This window comes from Peromyscus eremicus, chromosome 12 (genome assembly GCF_949786415.1).
Source record: "Peromyscus eremicus chromosome 12, PerEre_H2_v1, whole genome shotgun sequence".
Lineage (NCBI taxonomy): Eukaryota > Metazoa > Chordata > Mammalia > Rodentia > Cricetidae > Peromyscus > Peromyscus eremicus.
The window spans coordinates 37,335,597-37,356,394 of record NC_081428.1 but is presented as its reverse complement, the minus strand read 5'-3'; the positions used below and the strand labels follow the sequence as shown (position 1 = coordinate 37,356,394).

The following is a 20,798-nucleotide window of genomic DNA, read 5'->3' as shown; positions in this document are numbered from 1 at the left end:
ATGTTGGGAAGGTTCTTTAAGGTCATTTAGTCTGAATAGATCATAAGGAAATGGCCAACACTATCATACCAAAACCAGTTGGGAGATGGAGATAGAGGTACACTCAGAGAAAATTAATTTGGGAGAAGAAAGAGCCCAGTCTCATGTTAGAAGGATCTTCGTGAAGAAGAACTGTGTGGTTTGAAATCTATTCACCGAGCTAGGTCTGAGCTCCTTCCTCGGGGGAATTTCCTAAGATTTAGGCTACGTAAAGATAATAACAGGGCTTCGTCACGGGCTAGTGAGTCACTTGTTACTAAAGATACACACTCTGCTCCCAGACTACCTGGTGGGATTTGCAGAGCAGCACTTAAAAACCATTGGCTTCAGCTGGGCATGCCAATTCTGATTCTGCAGGTCTGAGGCAAAACCTCATCATCCATCTCCACCCCCCCACCACCCCCCTCCCCCCCTCCCCCCCCACTCCCCCCCCCCCCCCCCCGCTTCCAGCAGACTCCCAGGTGATTCCAATGTCACTAGTCCGTGGCCCCACACTTTGTGTAGCAAGGATGCAAGGATGAAGCATGAACAAGAACCAATGTTTCCCAAATGCAGTCCTGTGCTGTCTTCTTCAAAAAAAAAAAAAATCACACACACACACACACACACACACACACGCACATCAAAAGTCCTTTCTACCCCTGATTTGGGGGCAGATGGTTAATAACAGATTAAGAGGTTTTATGAGGACACACCAAATTCCAGAAAAAGTGTGACATCATGCTATTTTGAGAACCTTACAGTCACATCTTGAGTAGTGATTATGCACAACTGCAAAGATACAGTTCACTTCTATTAAAAAAAAAAATGTGCTCTCACCCTGAGTTTTGAAAGTAACCACAACCAATAATTTATTAGTGTATGGTAACACAGAATGTGAAAAAGAAGGCCCTAAAGTAATTATTCATAATGATGTCTATAAAATTGAGTATCTGCAAAAGGAAATGCAGTCTCTCAAGGCCACAAACTGTAGTCCTCCTGTGGCTTCCTGTTCTTTTCCTAGCCCTGGCATTTCACCTAACACCCACCTGGATCATCGATTGGTCATATTTTATTCTGCTCCCCAACTTGTGCAGTAAACTGGGGCTTTCAATCAGTTCTTCACCTTATACAAAATCTTCCCTGGAGAAATAGACAGATCTGAATGTAGCCCTTTCTCCGACTGTAAGCACTCTTCATAGTTTCTCTCCCGGAGAAAATAATACTACAATCAACAAGGACCAAGCCAGACCTACTGGTCCAAGTCTGTAGTCCCAGCTACTCTAGCGGCTGGGTCAGAACAAGGCCAGCCAGCCTGGGCCACTAGTAAGATCCTGTTTCACCAGAAACAAACGGCAGTGGGGCTGGGGAGAGAGCTCGCTAGGGAAGTGCTTGACTGGTATGTGTGAGGCCCAAGTACGGGGCAAAGAAAGGACAAAAAAACAAAACAAGCTGGGTGGTGGTGGCGCATGCCTTTAGTCCCAGCACTTGGGAGGCAGAGGCAGGTGGATCTGTGAGTTTGAGGCCAGCCTGGGCTACAGAGTGAGATCCAGGACAGACACCAACACTACACAGTGAAATCCTGTCTCAAAAAAATAAAAACAAAAACAAAAACAAAGAAACAAACAAAAACCCACCTCTTGTGTTGCCTTCCTGAAGTTACAACAGCATCTGATTGACAGAAGCCCCTTTTTCAAATGTCCTACTCTGCCAGGTTTTCTTCTGGAAGCCTAGATCATTCTGTCCCTTCCATCTCTTCTCTGCTAGATCCTCTCTCTTGGCCTCTTTAGCTACTTTTAAAATAAAGAAAGGAAATCAAGCTAAGGGAAAACAGAAATCAAACCTTAAGATCCCAGTGTTAGAAATCGTCCTGCATTTCAGGGCAAACATGTGACAGAGAGCATGTGCACCCCCTTTAGATGATCTCCTAACCTGAGTTACAAATGAGAGGCGGGTCTTAATTTGGGGTACTATGTATTTATTACAAATAAACCATTAGTTATGTCTTTTTTATGAAACCATACATTTTATATTTACTTCCTAATGTCAGTAGACTAATAATCCTTATAGCAAAGCATGTTGACTAAAATTCAGTATTTGGTAAAACAACTTAAGAGCACTGTTTTCACCTCTAAAGTGATGTCGTTGATACTCAATAAAGAAATTCCCAAGGTCTACTCAATGCCAGACATTGTTCTAGCCACCAGGGATACAATGCCTCAGAGACATACATCAGCCAGCCATTCATGAGCGTTTATCAAATTATGGTTGGGAACTATCGGAACTGATCCAGGCAGGGAAAGGCAGGAAACAGTTTCTGAAAGATGAGGGTGGATCACATGACACAGGCTAGGAAGGAAGAACATTCCAGACAGAAGGACAAGCACCTGTGACCATTCCATCAGCAGCCTGAGAGCAATCACCAGAACTAACAGGGCAGAGGGAAATCTATTTTCATTTGCTACATTTTTAGCTCAAGAATATTAGAACAGGGTATTCTGGAATGGGTAAACTGAAGTCAGAGCTACAAATATATCAAGACTCCTCTATGAGATTCCTGCACTTTCAACATTATTTTTATAAACATGTAAAAAAAAAAAAACCCCATCCTCAAGCATTAGATATGTCAAAATATGTATAACGATTTACTCAATGTCCACGGTTTTCAAAAGAAGTGCATTTCTCTTTGGGGTGGTTTGAGATGATTTCCAACAAAATACACATTATTCCCAAGGTGGGAAATAAAAAGAAATTTGTGTTCCCAATTCAAGAAGTAATGCCAGCACACCGGAGCCTCCATGGAATCCAACTATGTGGTTCCGCTTTCACAAACAACTACAAAAATGCTTTAGCACATTCCATAGGCAAGGCAAGATCATGCCTCTTAGTTCCTGGCTGAAGCCCAAGAAATCCTCCTGGGCTGAGAAAAACCCTCCCAGCCTTCAGGAGACCACCAGGCTAACTCACCTGAAATCCCATTAGTACTGTAGTGAGAAAACTGGGCGGATGAAGGGAGCAGTGATATATTTGTCCCCCCCGCTGCCACCTGTATACCTACCCCTCCATCCTAGATTTACTGCCCATCTTTCTGGTACCACAGAATCTCAGGACGCAAGGGCTGAGCTGCAAGCAAGGCCACCTGTCAGGCAAAGCCCCAGTTACACATTTAAACACAGTTAACTCAAACATAAACAGACCCTTTTGTTCTGCTCTCGACCTCTTAACTGCTCATTCGAGGTTTGCTGCCTTATAATTTACATTGTAATAAATAAATATGTATATTTATATATTGTCTGGAAGATACGAGTAGCCTAAAACCCCCTCCCTTTTCTCCAGGTATAAATGCCAAGAACTAGAAGTTGAGAGACACTCAACGGACTACAAAATGACACAAGAACCAGAAGACAAAATGAACATTTCCTAAACTTCCCAAAGTTTTATGTTTGTGTTTTTAAGCGCCCTGAAGATGTTCCCGTAGTTACTAACAGCACAGAAAGGAAGGGAAAGCCAGACAGTGCATCTCTTCTCTGCAGCGACTCTAGGCTGAGGACATCCTTGGAGACTAAAAGACAGCCTATGCTCAGAGCATGTAACAGAATTGCTGCCAGCTGAGTCCTTAGGCCTGGAAACCAGGGCACCAGCACGGGGCTCAGGAATTGGGCCGTGTCTCTGGACCTGCCCTGGGGATTTCAAAACAGTACCTCCCTTGTGATCACACTAGAAACTTAGCCCCAAATAAAAACTAGATTTAAGTAGTAAGGCAGTTTGAAACCAGTCTTCACTGGGGGAAAACAAAAACAAAACAAAACAAAACCCTCCTGCAAACTCCTCCAAGCTCTGCACAGTCTCTTGCAGACCCTCTGCACCACAGTCCCTTGCTAAAGTGAATCTAATCTTTTGAGGGGAAGGTTTTATTTTCTCAAAAGAAAACTGTTCTTTAATATGCCCAAGTTCAGCAGAATGAAGCGTAGATTCACGAGACACCACATAATTCGAAAAAGAGGGCCTTCATTTTAAAAAGCAGCCTGCCGATTTGCTTCCTCCTGCCCCTTTCAAAGATAATTATGGAGCAGAGAAATGGGAAGATTGCACCCACAATATAGCTTCAGCCTGGGTCTGGGGAAAGACCTGTTCAGAGGGAGCCGGACGAAAGGTAGAAAGGCTGGTGTTCAAGGTTCATTCCGGATCTTAATCGGGAAATCAAGTGGGCCCTTGAAAGTGCTCTTGAAAGGCTGAGAAGGGAGAAGGCAGAGCCACGTGAGGGTACTGAACCCTGACATCCAGTGAGGCTCTTTAGGACAGGGAGGAACAAGGGGCCAGAGAGCAACCCTGGGAGTCAGCTCAAAGGGAACTGAGCCAGAGGCTGCCTCTGACTACCCAGGGAGGCAAACCTGAGCCCCAGAACCAGGTCAATACCAGTGACACCCAAAGAGAGGCAGAGCATCAGCCCCCTGCAGACCCTCTGCACCAGTGTCCTGCAGACCCTCTGTACCAATGTCCTGCAGACCCTCTGTACCAGTGTCCTGCAGACTCTCTGGACCACTGTCCTGCAGACCCTCTATACCAATGTCCTGCAGACCCTCTGTACCAATGTCCTGCAGACCCTCTGTACCAATGTCCTGCAGACCCTCTATACCAATGTCCTGCAGACCCTCTGTACCAGTGTCCTGCAGACCCTCTGTACCAATGTCCTGCAGACCCTCTATACCAATGTCCTGCAGACCCTCTGTACCAATGTCCTGCAGACCCTCTGTACCAATGTCCTGCAGACCCTCTATACCAATGTCCTGCAGACCCTCTGGACCAATGTCCTGCAGACCCTCTGCACCACTGTCCTGCAGACCCTCTGTACCACTGTCCTGCAGACCCCCTATACCAATGTCCTGCAGACCCTCTGTACCAATGTCCTGCAGACCCTCTGCACCACTGTCCTGCAGACCCTCTGGGCCACTGTCCTGCAGACCCTCTGTACCAGTGTCCTGCAGACCCTCTGCACCACTGTCCTGCAGACCCTCTGCACCACTGTCCTGCAGACCCTCTGCACCAATGTCCTGCAGACCCTCTGCACCAATGTCCTGCAGACCCTCTGTACCAGTGTCCTGCAGACCCTCTGTACCAATGTCCTGCAGACCCTCTGCACCAGTGTCCTGCAGACCCTCTGCACCAATGTCCTGCAGACCCTCTGTACCAATGTCCTGCAGACCCTCTGTACCAGTGTCCTGCAGACCCTCTGGGCCAATGTCCTGCAGACCCTCTGCACCAATGTCCTGCAGACCCTCTGTACCAGTGTCCTGCAGACCCTCTGTACCAATGTCCTGCAGACCCTCTGTACCAATGTCCTGCAGACCCTCTGTACCAGTGTCCTGCAGACCCTCTGTACCAATGTCCTGCAGACCCTCTGTACCAGTGTCCTGCAGACCCTCTGTACCAATGTCCTGCAGACCCTCTGTACCAGTGTCCTGCAGACCCTCTGTACCAATGTCCTGCAGACCCCTATACCACTGTCCTGCAGACCCTCTGCACCAATGTCCTGCAGACCCTCTGGACCAGTATCCTGTAGACCCTCTGCACCACTGTCCTGCAGACCCTCTGCACCACTGTCCTGCAGACCCTCTGCACCACTGTCCTGCAGACCCCTATACCACTGTCCTGTAGACCCTCTGCACCACTGTCCTGCAGACCCTCTGCACCAATGTCCTGCAGACCCTCTGTACCACTGTCCTGCAGACCCTCTGTACCAATGTCCTGCAGACCCTCTGCACCAATGTCCTGCAGACCCTCTGCACCAATGTCCTGCAGACCCTCTGTACCACTGTCCTGCAGACCCTCTGTACCACTGTCCTGCAGACCCTCTGTACCAATGTCCTGCAGACCCTCTGCACCAATGTCCTGCAGACCCTCTGCACCAATGTCCTGCAGACCCTCTGCACCAGTGTCCTGCAGACCCTCTGCACCAATGTCCTGCAGACCCTCTGTACCAATGTCCTGCAGACCCTCTGTACCAGTGTCCTGCAGACCCTCTGTACCAATGTCCTGCAGACCCTCTGGGCCAATGTCCTGCAGACCCTCTGTACCAATGTCCTGCAGACCCTCTGCACCACTGTCCTGCAGACCCTCTGCACCAATGTCCTGCAGACCCTCTGCACCAATGTCCTGCAGACCCTCTGTACCAATGTCCTGCAGACCCTCTGCACCAATGTCCTGCAGACCCTCTGCACCAATGTCCTGCAGACCCTCTGCACCAATGTCCTGCAGACCCTCTGTACCAATGTCCTGCAGACCCTCTGCACCAATGTCCTGCAGACCCTCTGCACCAATGTCCTGCAGACCCTCTGCACCAATGTCCTGCAGACCCTCTGTACCAATGTCCTGTAGACCCTCTGGACCAGTGCCCTGTAGACTCTCTGGACCAGTGTCCTATAGACTCTCTGGACCAGTGTCCAGGGCTTCAGGAATGGAAATGACGATGCGTGGGGGACTTAAAGCAATGGATAAACGCTTTCTCACACAGTTCTGAAGTCTAGAAGTCAAAAGGAAGGTGTTGGCAGGCCCATTTTCCCTCTGAGAGTTGTGGAGCCAATCCTCATCTCCGGCTCTGCGTGCTTTGCTGACAATCTTGAGCATTCTGCGGCTTATAAACACATCTCTCTACCTTCACCTCGTGTTTCCACCAGGCCTCCAACCTTACACCAGTTCATTGTTTTAGGGGCCCATCCTATTCTAGTATGACCTCATCTTAATTACATCAGATTCAACTCTATTTCCAAATAAGACCACATCCCTGATCAGGTGCCGAGTGTTAGGGTTGACATATACCACCTTCCAGGGAGGTCAGGCCCTCATGGCACCATGGAGTCTTCAGAGTCCACAACAGCAGTGATAAAGAGAGGCAGCCAAAACACTACCACCAATGATAAAAGTCAACGTAACGGTCACATCTGAGGAAAGGAGAAGTGACTGATTAGGAGCAGGTGGTGCCCTCCTGAAGTCAGGAACATTCTTTAGCTTCCTCCAAGGCTGCTGACCTGGGTCTGTTTACAGTGAGGGAATTTATCAAGATTTACTCACATGGGTTGTGTAGTCCTCTATACATCTAATATATCTCCATAAAATGTTGAAGAAAATAATAATGTCCAAGACATAGGGGTCTTGGCAGCCCAGTTGAAATTTCACCCAGAGTCACATAACGGGGACTCTCCAGACAGACAGATGGTTTAGACATCTACCTGAGTGATCAATTCACGAGAGGAACAGCTCCCAGGAGGCAGGTGTGAAACTGGAAATGCAAGGCAATCTGCTTATAAGAAGACTATAAAGCCGGGCGGTGGTGGTGCATGCCTTTGATCCCAGCACTTGGGAGGTACAGGCAGGCTATCTCTGTGAGTTCAAGGCCAGCCTGGTCTACAAAGTGAGTTCCAGGACAGCCAGACAACACAGAGAAACCCTGTCTTGAAAAACATAAACAAAAACAAATTTTTTTTAAAAAGAAGAATATTAGTGCTAAGGACTCTGTCTGTTTGAACCGGCAAACTGCAAGTTCAATAAGCAAACCCAAGAATGATAATTACACTTATCTGTTTGATAAGCACATACCCATAAAGGTACACTCTGCCCTGCACAGTGCTGGCAATGTGCTGAGACATCTGCTTTCTATTTTCCTATCCTCCTCATAGACCTCTCCCTTACATTCCATCTCCGGGCTAATTACACCTCAAGTAACTGCCAATGTTCTCCCTTCCACATCTATCTCTTCCCTAGGGTCTTAAGTTCTTAAGGTTAGAATGTGTTGGGTCCTACTGCCTAATTTCCAAGGAAGCAAACCACCAGAATGAAAAGCAACTAGGCAACAGTAAGTAACATTGGTAAACATCAGATCTTTCCAGGAATTAAATATAATGCAGACATTTAGCGTCAGGTAATACCTAAACAGTGAATGACAAATGGTTCATCAGTTCAAGGGAGAGAAAGGAAGCCAAAATTTAACTGCAATGCTAACAAATAAGTATCAAGTATAATGGACCAAAATTTGCATATAAATTATGAAAAATATAATTATGCAAAAGGAAGCTGCAGATAGATTCACACAGCTTCTATTATATAAAATAAGATCTTAGTAGCACAAAGTTTCAGGAAAGCTATTGATGGATTCCCATTGGATGTCTCTATTACACTGCATTTAGACTCCTACACCTCAGAAATTACAAGTAATAAGTAACATTCCTATCTTTGAAACTCCCAATGTGGGCTAATATTAACATTTCAATCATTTTTCTTATAAGAACAGCAGTTAAAAGAGAGCTATTAGATGCCATATATCAAGCCCAGATCCAAGTTTAGAACAAGGCAGAATTTGTCCATTATAAACTGCCTATATAGAGCTGTGTCCCTAAGTGCATAGCCTTAAGGGGAAATATAAATAAACATATAGGCCACGGGCTTTAATTCTGATCCAGCTGACTCTCACAGCCTCTAACGTCTCATGTCTAGAGGTGTTTGACTTTGAATGTTCTGCTCTAATAACACTAACCTTTGAGCAGTTCTCAGATGCTCCATCATGCCTAAGTACCTTGATAATGTTTCTGAAATGCTGTCCCCACCCTCCAACCTCCCACCAAGCTTCCTTCTGGAATTCTCCTTAAAGAGGACTTCCTTATCTGCTGATACCCCAAATTTGGCTAAAGATACAGAAGAGCCTAAGAAAGTATACCTAGAGCCATGTCAAAAACAGGGATAACTATAACTATGTGTATTTCTGTGTGCATATGTGCATATATATATGTGTGTGTGCATATAGGTGTGTGGACATGTGTGTGTGTGTGTGTGTGTGTGTGTGTGTGTGTGTGTGTGTGTGTATTTTGAGGCAAAGTATCATATAAGCTAGGCTGGCCTCAAACTCACTAAATAGCTCAAGCTGAGACTAGACTTGAATTCCTGATCCCCTTTGCCTCCACCGCTCACGTACTATGATTGCATGTGTATGTTACCATGACTGCTGAATAACCACATATATATATTTGGGGGATGGGGTGAGTAATAACCATATTTTTAAGCCATAAAACACTTCAACTAAAGATACTAAACTTTTAAATGTATCTAATGAGTAGACTATATTCTTTGACTTTAGTTAACCGTGAGAAATACATAGCCCTGTTCAATGAACATTTTCTTTCCCCCCAGTCCATGGAAGTCATGTATGTGTTCACACACATACACACACGCACACATCTTGTCACGAGTTCCTTCAGAGCAGCACAATGCACAGTACAACATATAGGTACACATATGTGATGTTATACACTGATGAGTAACTAAAGCAGCATAATATTTACATCATATAGTCCAGACTAAAGTCAGTCCCTAAGAAACAGACAAGATAAAAAAGACCAAAAAAAAAAAAAAAAAAGCATCACTTTGTACGGTCAGCCTAAAAGGCTTTCTGGAGGAAGATAAGTTTAACTATCCGAGATAATGCAATGACAGATATAAGAAAGAAGTTATAAATCTGGGCAGTGGTGGCTCACACCTTAACCCCAGCAAGTCAGGAGGCAGAGGCGGATCTCTGTGAGTTCTAGGACCGCCTGGTCTACAGAGTGAGCTCCAGGACAATGGCTACATAGACAGACCCTGTCTCAAAACAAACATAAAAAGAATGAAGTTGTAAGACTAATAGCAGCAGATAACATTGGCAATGATGTTGAATACGTGGCAGAAACTACTGTGAATTGTTCACGTGTTTTCGCTTCAATCATTATAATGACTATGCCACGGCCATCACTTCCAATCTACTGATCAGTAAGGAGAGGAAGGCTCGAGAAGTCAGGCAACTTATTCAGTCAGGAGGTAACAGGCCATGAGACTGGAATCTGAGAAAACCTTATAATCTGGTTTGGATGGGAAAGTGGGAAGCCGAAGCCGTGGCCCTCAGTGTTAGCACCCTGACCCAGCTGAGGCACTCGGAGCTCTGTGGAAACACTGGGAAGAAAGCTAACAACATGACGCAGTGCATTTTAAAAGACAGTAGATTTTCAGACTTTTGAGGAGAGAAGTTTAAAAACTCCCTAGAGAAAACCATGCTGAAGAATTTGTGTACTGGAATACTAGTGTTTATAGGTAGAATGTTTGGGCAGAAAAGTTTTATAAAAATATGATTTTTTTTTTTCAAGACAAGGTTTCTCTGTGCAGTCTTAGCTATCCTGGAATCATTCTGTAGACCAGGCTGGCCTTGAACTTAGAGATCCACATGCCTCTGCTTCCCTAGTGCTGGGATTAAAGATGTGCACTACCACCACCCGGCCTAAGAATATGATTCTTTAGAATATCAAAGAGCCCTATCCACAAAATTATAAAAATGGGCTTTTGTAGTAAGTAGGCAAGCTCTGTCCTCCAAAACAGTCAAGGTTTGCAAACACGTATGCCCTATGTTCAGACAGAATGACAACCTCTAATATCCTATTTATTTAAAAAAAAAATGAACTCATTTGTACAATGGCTGGAATACAGTAAAATTAAGTCCTTTGATGTTTACCTGAACTATTGGCCCCAAATATCAGTAGTGTCTGTTATAAAATCCATTTACTACAGAAAACTTAAAATTATTGTACTCCATTAAATTAATTATAAATTAATTCCTACTGAACAGCTAAACATCCATTCATACCACTTGAATGCCCAGATTATGATGTTCATTTCTTTTATTTATTTCATTTTTATATTTATTTATTTTCGATTTTTGAAACAGGGTTTCTCTGTGTAGCTCTGACTGTCCTGGAACTCACTCTGTAGATCAGGCTGGGCTCTGAGAACTGCCTGCCTCTGCCTCCAGAGTGTTGGGATTAAAGGCATGCAACACCACCACCACCACTTGGCATAACTTTATTTTCTAGTGTCTTTGTTTCTGTGGGTGGTGCAAGGGTTGAACTCCATGCCTTGTGCATGCTGGGAAAGTACCACTGGGTAACATTCCTAGCTATTTTTCAATATTTAAATAGAGTCAGTCATCCATAAACAGGGGTTAGTTAATCTATGACTTTCCTTATTCTACAACTTTATCCTGAACTCATTCCCAGTCCCCCCATCCCCACCCATCTCTTCCCCAACTCTCTAGCAATCCACCCAGCCCTGTCAGCTCTGATAAAGAGAGCTATTTATGCCTCAGGGCACTAAATATGTCTCACACTAGGTAAATGCCAAATAGGTATTTAGGAAACACCAGATTAGGCAGTTGAAACTTAAAAAGTAATGAACTTGTAGTCTGAAACTGCTTAGGGAAAAAAAATGCATGAAACTAGAACTACAATATTTGTAAGTTTTTTTTTTCTTCATACATGTTATGTGACCCAAATTTTGAAACATGGGCTCACTAATTTGTCCACTCTGGCCTCGAACTTTCCAGCTTTCTTGTCTCAGCCTCCAGAGCAGCGGTGCCGATAGGCCTGAGATGACAGGCCTGAGTCACCAGGCCCAGCTAAGATGTCTTCTTCCTAAAGAGTCAATTAACTGCTATTCATGTTGATGGCACACTTACATGCCTCATTAATGCAGCCACAGACCTGAGTAACCCAACACCAGTCACCATCAATTGGGGATTATGAAACTGCACTGGCAGTTTGCTGCACATGAAAACAAGTGTAAGAACACTCACCCACAGGCATCTGCATATCCACCTCTTCCAGCATAAATACACTGCAATTTTCCAGAAAAAGAAAACTTATTTTTTCCCCTGCAGTTTTGGGTGTTTTTCTTTTGTCATTTGGGTTTTGGTTCTGTTCTTGTTTGATAATTTTTTTTTTAAGACGACTCTCTCATGTGCCCCCAGACTGTCCTCAAATTCTTGATCCTCCTGCCTCAGCCTCACCAACTCAAGGGTTAGAAACAAGTGCAACCACCATGCCACAGCTTAGTTTCAACTAGCACGAACAAATCCATGGGAATAAACCTGTTTTCTCTAGTGGGAGGAACTTTCCAAGTAACACGCTGGGAACCACAGTAACTACCAGGATGAATGCTGGTTGTGACAGCCTTATAACTGAGCTAATAGATTAAGATTAACCACTGATGTAAGCACGAGGTGGATGATGGCTAATTTTGGTCATCAACTTGACACACCCAGGAAGGGGACATCTCAATTGAGGACTTGCCACCATTAGTTAGGCCTGTGGGTATATCTGTGGGGCATCAATTGCTGATTGATGTGGGAAGGTCCTGCCCACTGTGGGAGGTATCATCCTTGGGCCGGTGGGCCTGGGCTGTTTGAGCGGGTACCTGGGCAAGCCAAGGGAAGAGGCCAGTAAGCATTATTCCTTCATAGTTTCTGTTTCAAGCTCCTGCTTTGAGTTTTCCCTCCAGGGTGGACTGTCGCTTATAAGCCAAATGAACCCTTTTCCTTCTCGTGCTGATTTCGGTCATGGTGTTTATCACAGCAACATAAAGCAACCTAACAGCTGTGTTGTCTGTCAACTGTTTGCTACCTCCGTATGTTGCACACAATGCCAGGAAAAGAAGATGCTGAAGTGAAAACCGTGAGACACCAGTGCTGTCCTCTCACACAGGAGCCAGTTCTAGATTTTACGCCACTCATCAATCGAGAGAACAAGAATACAAAGTTGAGCACGTAAGACCACACGTAGCTGAGAAGCTGGCATGGGAAGGTCAGAAGTTCTGAACTACCTAACAAGACCCCATTTCAAAAGGGGGGAAAATGGAATCAAAACGCCAAAAGTAGGGGGCTGGAGAGATGGCTCAGTGTTTAAGAACATTGGCTGCTCTTCCAGAAGTCCCAGGTTCAATTCCCAGCACCCACATGGCAGCTCACAACTGTCTGTAGCTCCAGTTCCAGGAGGTCTGACACCCTCACACAGACACACAGACAGGCAAAATACAATGTACATAAAAATAAATCATTAAAAGTTTTTTAAAAGCCAAATGAAAGTAACTAGTGGATAGGTAATGAGAAATGAACATATCAAAGAACCTCAAAAGCAATTTTCTCTCTAAAAACTAGGCCAGTCTTTCCCAGTGAGTGATATGCAGGTCTCGCGAGACAAAGGATAATTGAAAGTTTACAGAACATCTGAGCATCTCTGATAAACCTGCACTACTATTTTTATCAGAAATAATAAATCCCAGATCTTTGCAGTAGTCTCACATTTCCAAGATCATGTCTAGAGAAGGATGGAGAAGGAACTGCCACAGATAATACATTCCCATGACAAAGAGACAAGACTTCTGTACAAAGAACCCAGATGACAGACAGAGGATAAGAAATAAATTCAGGGAGGCCAAGACCTTCGGATTATTTAGAATATTGCCCTGCTCAGCAGCGGCTGTCTTGCTAATTGTTTTCAACTCTGACTTAATTTAAATAGATAATTAATTTGTGATATGTGTGTTTAGATGTTACCAGCCAATCTAAAAGCTTCACAGAGACATGGGATATTCAGTCCTGAGAACAGTTGAGAAATCATTATAAAGCAAGTATGTGAGTCTCTTTCAGAGGCTGTGAGGAATACAGGTCAAGTTCTCTGTGTCCTGCCCCTGTGTACACATATGCCTGTGCACTGGGCTGGGATGACAGGGAAACTCAGCGACTGCCTGTGAGTCAGCCACCTGAGGCTGCAATTCTGTGCAGTGGGGGTGGGGTGGGGGAGTGGTTAGTGTTCACCGGGTAAAGGCAAACTCCATTTAAGTATCTCCAGCAACTTTCTTTCAAGTCCCTTTGCCAAGTTTGATGGCTCCATAAAATCTGCCAGCCTCCCGTGTCTTGAACCCTATCTCCCACACCACTCTTGGCCCTCTCCTGGGGCTACATGTTATCCAGCATCTCCTCCCACGCTGAACTTTCCTTTCCCAAACACTCCAAATCCACGCCTCTCTGAACCTTTTCCTCTACCTGGAATAGCCTTCCTTCTACTCTCCGTTTGACTGGCTCTTCCCTCAATCACATTGCATCCAATAGCACCACTTCAGAGAGGGTGGCTGCTTTCCTCGACCCCCTCTCCATCTCACCTGGACAGGGCATCACCCTTACAACAGCCATCCCGTCTGAAATACGCCTTTCATTTGCCTCCACCTTTGCTTTTGACTTTGATTCTCACAAAGATCTGTAAGAACAAGGGGTTTTTGTTTTGTCTGACACTACACTATACATCCCTCTTGTTACACAGTACATATTATTGTTATTTGGGGTTTTTTTTTTTTTTGATTCTTTGGGGGAGCCTGCCACCTAGCTCCCAAGTAAACACACACAGAGGCTTATTATTATTATTATCTGGGGGTCAGAGAACAGAACAACCACTATATTAAACATAGAGGTTAGGCAGTGGTAGCACACGCCTTTAATCCTAGCATTCGAGAGACAGAGATCCATCTGGATCTCTGTGAGTTCAAGGCCACACTGGGAACAGAACCAGACATGGTGGCACATGCCTTTAATCCCAGCACTTGAGATCTCATGTCTTTGCTTGGGAAGGACACGTCTTTAATCCCAGGAAGTGATGGCAGGAAGCAGAAAGGTATACAAGGCATGAGGACCAGGAACTAGAGGCTTTTAAGCAGTTCAGCTTAGACCCTCAGGGGTAAGGACTCAGAGGCTTTCAGTCTGAGGATTCATGGAAACAGGATTGATCAGCAGAGGAGTTGTTGAGGTGAGGTTGGCTATGGCTTGTTCTGTCTCTCTGATCTCTCAGCTATCACTCCAATATCTGGCTCTGGGTTTTGTTTTTGTTTTTGTTGTTGTTGTTGGGTTTTGGGGGGGTTTTGTGTGTGTGTGTGTATTTAAATAAGACTGTTTAGCAATTCATCTACACTCCTCCTTCTCTTGCTCTTTCTTCTTTGGTCTTTCTCCTCCAGGTTTCTCCTTCTATTTATCTTGTCTCTGCCTACCAGGCCCGCCTATCCTTTCTCCTGCCTTGCTATTGGCCATTCACTCTTTATTAGACCATCTGGTGTTTTAGAAAGGCACAGTAACACAGCTTCACAGAGTTAAACAAATGCAACATAAACAAAAGTAACACACTTTAAGATAGTATTCTACAACAACATACTAAGTTATATTTACTGTACACGAAGAAAACTCTGCCTTATGAATGACCATGCAACAAGTCAGCAGAGATTCACCAGAAACTGCTTTCCTCTGTTGCCTCACCTCCTACGGCAGCTGCCTTCCCCCTCGTACCAACTGCAAGCCTACTTCCACAACCTAGAAGGCAAGAATGACCCTAGGGCTTTGGGGAAATACCTAGCCTTCGTGCATCTCATCTCATCATTTCTCACCATATTTAAAAAAAAAAAATCCTTCCATTCTCAATGAAATAAAGAGCACATAAATAATTAGAGGGTCTCCAAAGTATTTACATGCTACTGAAAAAAATGATGTCATATGTATACATATGTCCACATATATGAGAAGAGGAGAGAATGGGAGAGACTAAGACCTTTCCACTCTGTTTTTCAGTATTTATGATAAGGAAAACTTCCTAAGAGCTGGTTTATTTCCTCCCACTTTTTCCCAACTCCCCACGAAAGGAAATCCCCTGGCATCTGATCCAAAAGTGTGGCAAGGAGAGATAGCCTATCAATTCCCACTTTGGTGGCCAAGAAGAGAAATTCCTAAATGGGAGAAAACAGATCTTCTGGCTCCTTATTCTCACCCTCATAACTTCTCTCGCAGAATCTCAGCCTTCCTTAGCCTGAGGGAACAAGAGTCGAGTGCTTGATCTAGTCTGAGGTGATGGCAATAGGAAGTGTCACCATCAGGAAAGAGTTCCTGCCACTCGTAAAAAGCCAGTCAACACTATTTCTCACGGGCTGATAGGTAACCAGTAAGAACTGGCACATGCAATGCCCTGTGTAGTACTTTGTCCCACATGCCAAACTTGCTCCACGACATTATACATCTTTTGGGATTCCTTTTTTCTTTCCACCACGTGGGTCCCCAAAATTGATCTCAGACTTCACAGGAAGCACTTTTACCCATCGAGCTATGTCTCTTTCTCCAGCACATTTTCAAGTCACAAGAGCTAACTCAGAACTGTGGAGTATGCTATTATCCAAGGTAGTAAGAGGACATAAGAGAAAGCTTCCTTTTATCATGACGGATGAGAATGGGACTCTGAAATACTGCTGACAGGCAAGACACAGCCGGCCTTTGAAGGGAAGGAGGAGCCTCCGTAAAACTATATTTTTTGGAAGCAAAGAAGTTTAGAATATAACCCACCGGAGACAGCTGACTGCCTAGATTGGCCAGATACAGTGTATCCACGAGTGCATTAAAACTCTACAGACGACAGACACAAAGTGAAAATCTGAGAGTGTCCAATGCAAAAAGCACTAAAGCATGCAAACCATCTCTCCAGCCTCTCTGGAGTGGTATTTAGGAAGGACCCACCAACCAGAACAAGCTCTAAGTAGTGTGTGTGTGTGTGTGTGTGTGTGTGTGTGTGTGTGTGTGCCTGTGTTTATGTGTGTGAAGATGTAAACAAAGAATGGAAGAATTTGTGAAGAATGCATGCTGTGTCATTTGTAAGGTTCCATAAAGATGTAAAATGGGCAGAGACAGACTCACAGGATTCATTGCAGCTCAATTTAAAGAAATCTTCTTGTTTTAAACTTCAAAAGGGGGCTAAAGTTTTTGTCTCAATATTGCTGGGAAAATTATATGAAATGACTTGGGAGAGCACACCAGGGACCAAAGTTGGGTGCTCCATACACACCCCATGCTGCCATCCCCTCTTCCACGGACATTATCTAGATGCAGGTTAAAGGGATGTCCCCAATCCTGTTAAGAATTATAATTTCCATGAAAGCCATCTGGAATCTGCGTGGTGAGCTGACAATGCTTTTTGAGGAGTGTAGGAAGCAGGACATTATTCATTTGTGCTTCACAATGTGGAACACAGAAATATCTCTAACAGAGGGAAGGGGCTGTGGAATTCCGTCCTCTGCCACTGAGTTCTGCAATGGGAAACTTGAGAATTACAATTTCACAAAAGACAGACTGATGCATTCTGGTTGCATTCTTCTGTCAGGCCCATACACTCTTTCTGACTCTTACATTCTTTTTGTATTGATTTGGGACAGGAAAAAAAAATGGCACCTGCCATCAGTATCCTGAAATATTTTCAGAATTACAGTGCCATTTAGTTGACTTCTACATCAAGACACAGTGGGATCTGAAAGTGACGGTCGGCCAGGGACTGGGCAAGAACATTTTCCAAGGAAAGGGCTATTAAGCAATGAATGACCACTCTGCCCTTTCTCCATTAGCCTTAGAGGCAGCTTGGAAAAACAAGTCAGACTCATACAAATATTTCCTACAAAAGTTCCCTTGATCCAAAATTGCCATTATCTAAGGAGCCTCGGAAACAGATAGCCTTATTCAAAGTCAAACTAACTAAGGGGGATTTTTTGTTGTTTGTTTTTTACCTGATCTTGGTTTGAAAAGCAATCCTTGGTAACATGAAAAGGAGGCAACAGGAACCAATTAACAAACATCAAATCAACTTGCTTTCTGATGAAAAATAACTAGGCATTTTGGTCGGGTCTTCTCAAATGTTTAACAACGGCGTGTAAATAAAAAGATAGTTCCACAGTCAGAAGCTGGAAGGGAAAATTAGATTTGAAGACCCGGAAAGTCAAAACAGTCAGGCAAGCCTAATAGAAGCGGCCATGGAGATCTCAGGAAGTGTTACTAGGCCTGAAGGTCAGCAGGATGGGGCACCGGAGCCAACACGGATCTGCGATTCTAAACCGCCCACTGATCGTGGAACTAAGGTGGCCCTCTGAAAAATAAATTTGACTTCAGAATTTAGAAGCTGTGTGGTTTCTGATAGGCTAGCATCTACCATGTCCTTCCCACCCCACCCCACCCACAATTTTAAACATTACCTTTAAACAAAATGCTTCACCCCAGCCTGTCCTTCTCCTGGCTTCCTCTGAAGATCCTAAAAGAAGGCGCTTCGAGTTTCTTTAGTTTCTAGAATTCGCTTTTTTATAGATTTTTCTTTTAAGCCAAAAATAACAGTGCACAAGAAGGGAGCTGAAGCCCACGGGAGCTCCCGAGGCAACGACCGCAAAATAACACGTTCCTTCTCCCTTATCTTAAAAATTCACGGCAGCCCAAACAGCCGTTTTCTCAGCTTAGCCCTTTGCTCCAAACAAGCTGCCTCGGTGTTTCGTTAGGTTTAGTTTTAACGTGGCAAGGAGGGTTTCTCGGGAAACTTTGTGTGGTAAATGAGGAGAGCCTTCCAGGCTCCCTCGCCCCTCCTCGCTTCCAGACCCTTTCGCAAACAATGGTGAGCGAGGAACCATGCACCCGGGTCGGCCTCCCAGCGCACAGACTCGGGGGAGATCAAGGAGAGGCGGGTCCCCATGCCCCTCTGGGCGCTGCTCGTCGGGGGTCCTTCCTAGCAGCTCCGGGACACCGCGGGAGAAGCTCCCGGTCCGCCACCCCGCACGCCGGGTTGGCTGGAGGGTCTCAGGGCCCTGCGGCTTCCGCCCCTCTCCAAGGGCTGGCAGGGGACGGAGGGACTGAGAGCGCACAGAGTCCCCTTCCCTACTCCTCAGAGGTTGCAGAAGCGGACTGTCTTGGACAGCACCCCCAAACCCCGAGCTGGGTGTGGAACGCAGTCTCCCCGCACCCCCCAGGCAAGCACACCCGCAGCGCCGCCAGTCGCAGAGAGTTACCCGCCGAGGCCCGGGCGCGGTGACGGCAGAGGCATGTGCGGGACTCCACGGCCGGGGCTCTCCGCTCTCCGCAGCGCGCTGCCCTCCGTCCCGTGGAGCCTGTCGCATCGGGTCCCCGAGCCCGGGGCAAGCGGAAGCCGAAGCGAGGTGGCACGGACACGATCCCTTCTCCCTAGAGGTGGCCCGGGGGGAGCAGAGCAGGGCGCTGCGTCCCCGGGAGTCCAACACGACCGCCGGTCCCCTCACTGTCCGCGGCGCCCGGCCCCGCGTCCCCCGCGGCTGCGTGCGACGCCGCTGGAAGCTCCTCCTTGTCGCTGGCGCCAGATGCACCGTGGCCGCCGCCCCCAAGTTCGCGCCGAAAGTGCAGCGCGGAGACTGGCGGAGGGCTCTGAGACCCTCCGGGCGGCAGCCGCGGGACCGGGCTCCTACCTTTAGGGCGGGGTCCGCTCGGTCTTGCCCGGAGTCCAGGACAGGAAAATCACTGTGAAGGGAGGGCCCGGGAAGGGCGGCGGGTAGCTTCAGGACAAGGTAGGAGGATTGATTTCCAGAGCCAAGACGACACTCCCATCCCGCCCCAGTTTGTTTGGAAAGCTGCGGGGAGTAAAAGCGGGAGGCTGTGAGGGATTCTCCTCCTTGGTGCTTACTGGAGGCAGAAATCAGCAGAGTGTGGTCGCTGCCTGGACTGTCTGTGACATCAGACACAGCGGGCATTTTGGTCCCTAGCAGAAAGGGAGGGGTGTTCACAAAGCTACACAATTTGCAGGCTCTGGTCTTCAAAGACAAAAGTGTTAGTGTTACAGGGAGTAGCCGTAGACATTTAGTACATTTTGTATCTTTAAACGAGCTGTTTAGCTTCATTAAGAATGAAGATAGGGCTCCCTCCTCCCCACTTCCTTCCTTCCTTCCTTCCTTCCTTCCTTCCTTCCTTCCTTCCTTCCTTCTTTTCTTCCTTCTTTCCCTCCCTCCTTCCTCCCTCCCTTCCTCCCTTCCCTTTCTGTAGCTCTCCCTAGGAAAAAGTCTGTGTTTATAATGACCTCATACTTGCATAGCTCTGAATGCTTTTTAAATTTCTATGTTGGTCAAATAGTTCATTGTTCAGCATTCAACTTACAGTTCCAGCCTTTGGGCTCTGGTCAAATAATCACATGCAATCAAATGACCCTCAGGAGAGAAGAGCTACAGACTGGGAGGAAAGGAGTTGAGTGTTATTCAAAGCTGACAATGTGTCAAGTCCTGTAACAAAGTCTGTCGTCTGTGATGGACCTTCTGGTATTTGTCTTAATTATACTGAGAGCCCTAGGAAGTACCACTTGCTGTTCTTCCAATCAAAACATGGAAAGTGTTCAGATAGCTCATATTCTCTGACCTTTCTACAAATTGCCTTTGACATAACTCACATAGATTTTTGTAATTATAAGCTTGGCCCTTGGGACACCAGGGTAGTCAAAAAGATTCCTGGAATTTGTCTATCTGGATAAATGTTCTGGAGAATTACCACACACTTTTCTGCCGAGTTCTTCTATGTGCTCGTCTTCGTGATCTTCAAAATTAAACCTGAATTTTGCTTTATTCCTCCTGATCCCCCAGGTTTTGTTTGTTTGATTGGTTTTCGGCAGCACCTCCCTATGCAATCTAGACTGGTATGGAACTCTAGATTCCCTTTCTTCAGACTCTGGAGTACTTGGATACCCATTTGTGTAGTGGTGGGGTGGAGAGGCACATTCCTAGATTCTCCATTTTGTTTTTATTTTGTTGTTGCTGTTATATAAGGGTCTTTTTTATCTTGCTGTGCAACCCAGGCTGGCCTGAGACTCAGGGTAATCCTCCTGCCTCATTCTTCCAAGTGCTGATATTACATGCATGCACTATACTCCGAGACTTTTTTTGTGAGCCACCATGCGGTTTCTGGGAATTGAACTCAGGACCTCTGGAAGAGTAGAGTGCACTCTTAACCACCAAGCCATCTCTCCAGCACCATACACCTAGATTTTTTAATCTGCAAAGCAATAGGCTAAGGGAGGAGGCCTCTGGTGGCTTTTAGGTGACCTCCGTGACTTTTCATGGTCTGTGAAGATTAGGGATAACCTGCTCACCCACCC

The 20,798-nt window shown here is 45.8% G+C and overlaps 1 protein-coding gene across 3 annotated transcripts in view; it reads right to left on the bottom strand.

Moving 5' to 3' along the window:
- The window catches only part of St3gal6 (ST3 beta-galactoside alpha-2,3-sialyltransferase 6), a 65,085-nt gene extending 45,720 nt beyond the window's left edge, over positions 1-19,365 (bottom strand). The window contains exon 1 of one of the 3 annotated variants that reach the window (XM_059277672.1): positions 19,129-19,365. The gene's annotated coding sequence lies outside the window, so the exon portion shown is untranslated. Of the gene's footprint in view, positions 1-18,699; positions 19,049-19,128 lie in introns of those variants that run through there. The other 2 variants (XM_059277673.1, XM_059277671.1) reach the window with 2 other exon arrangements.
- Positions 19,366-20,798: the final 1,433 nt, after the last annotated feature.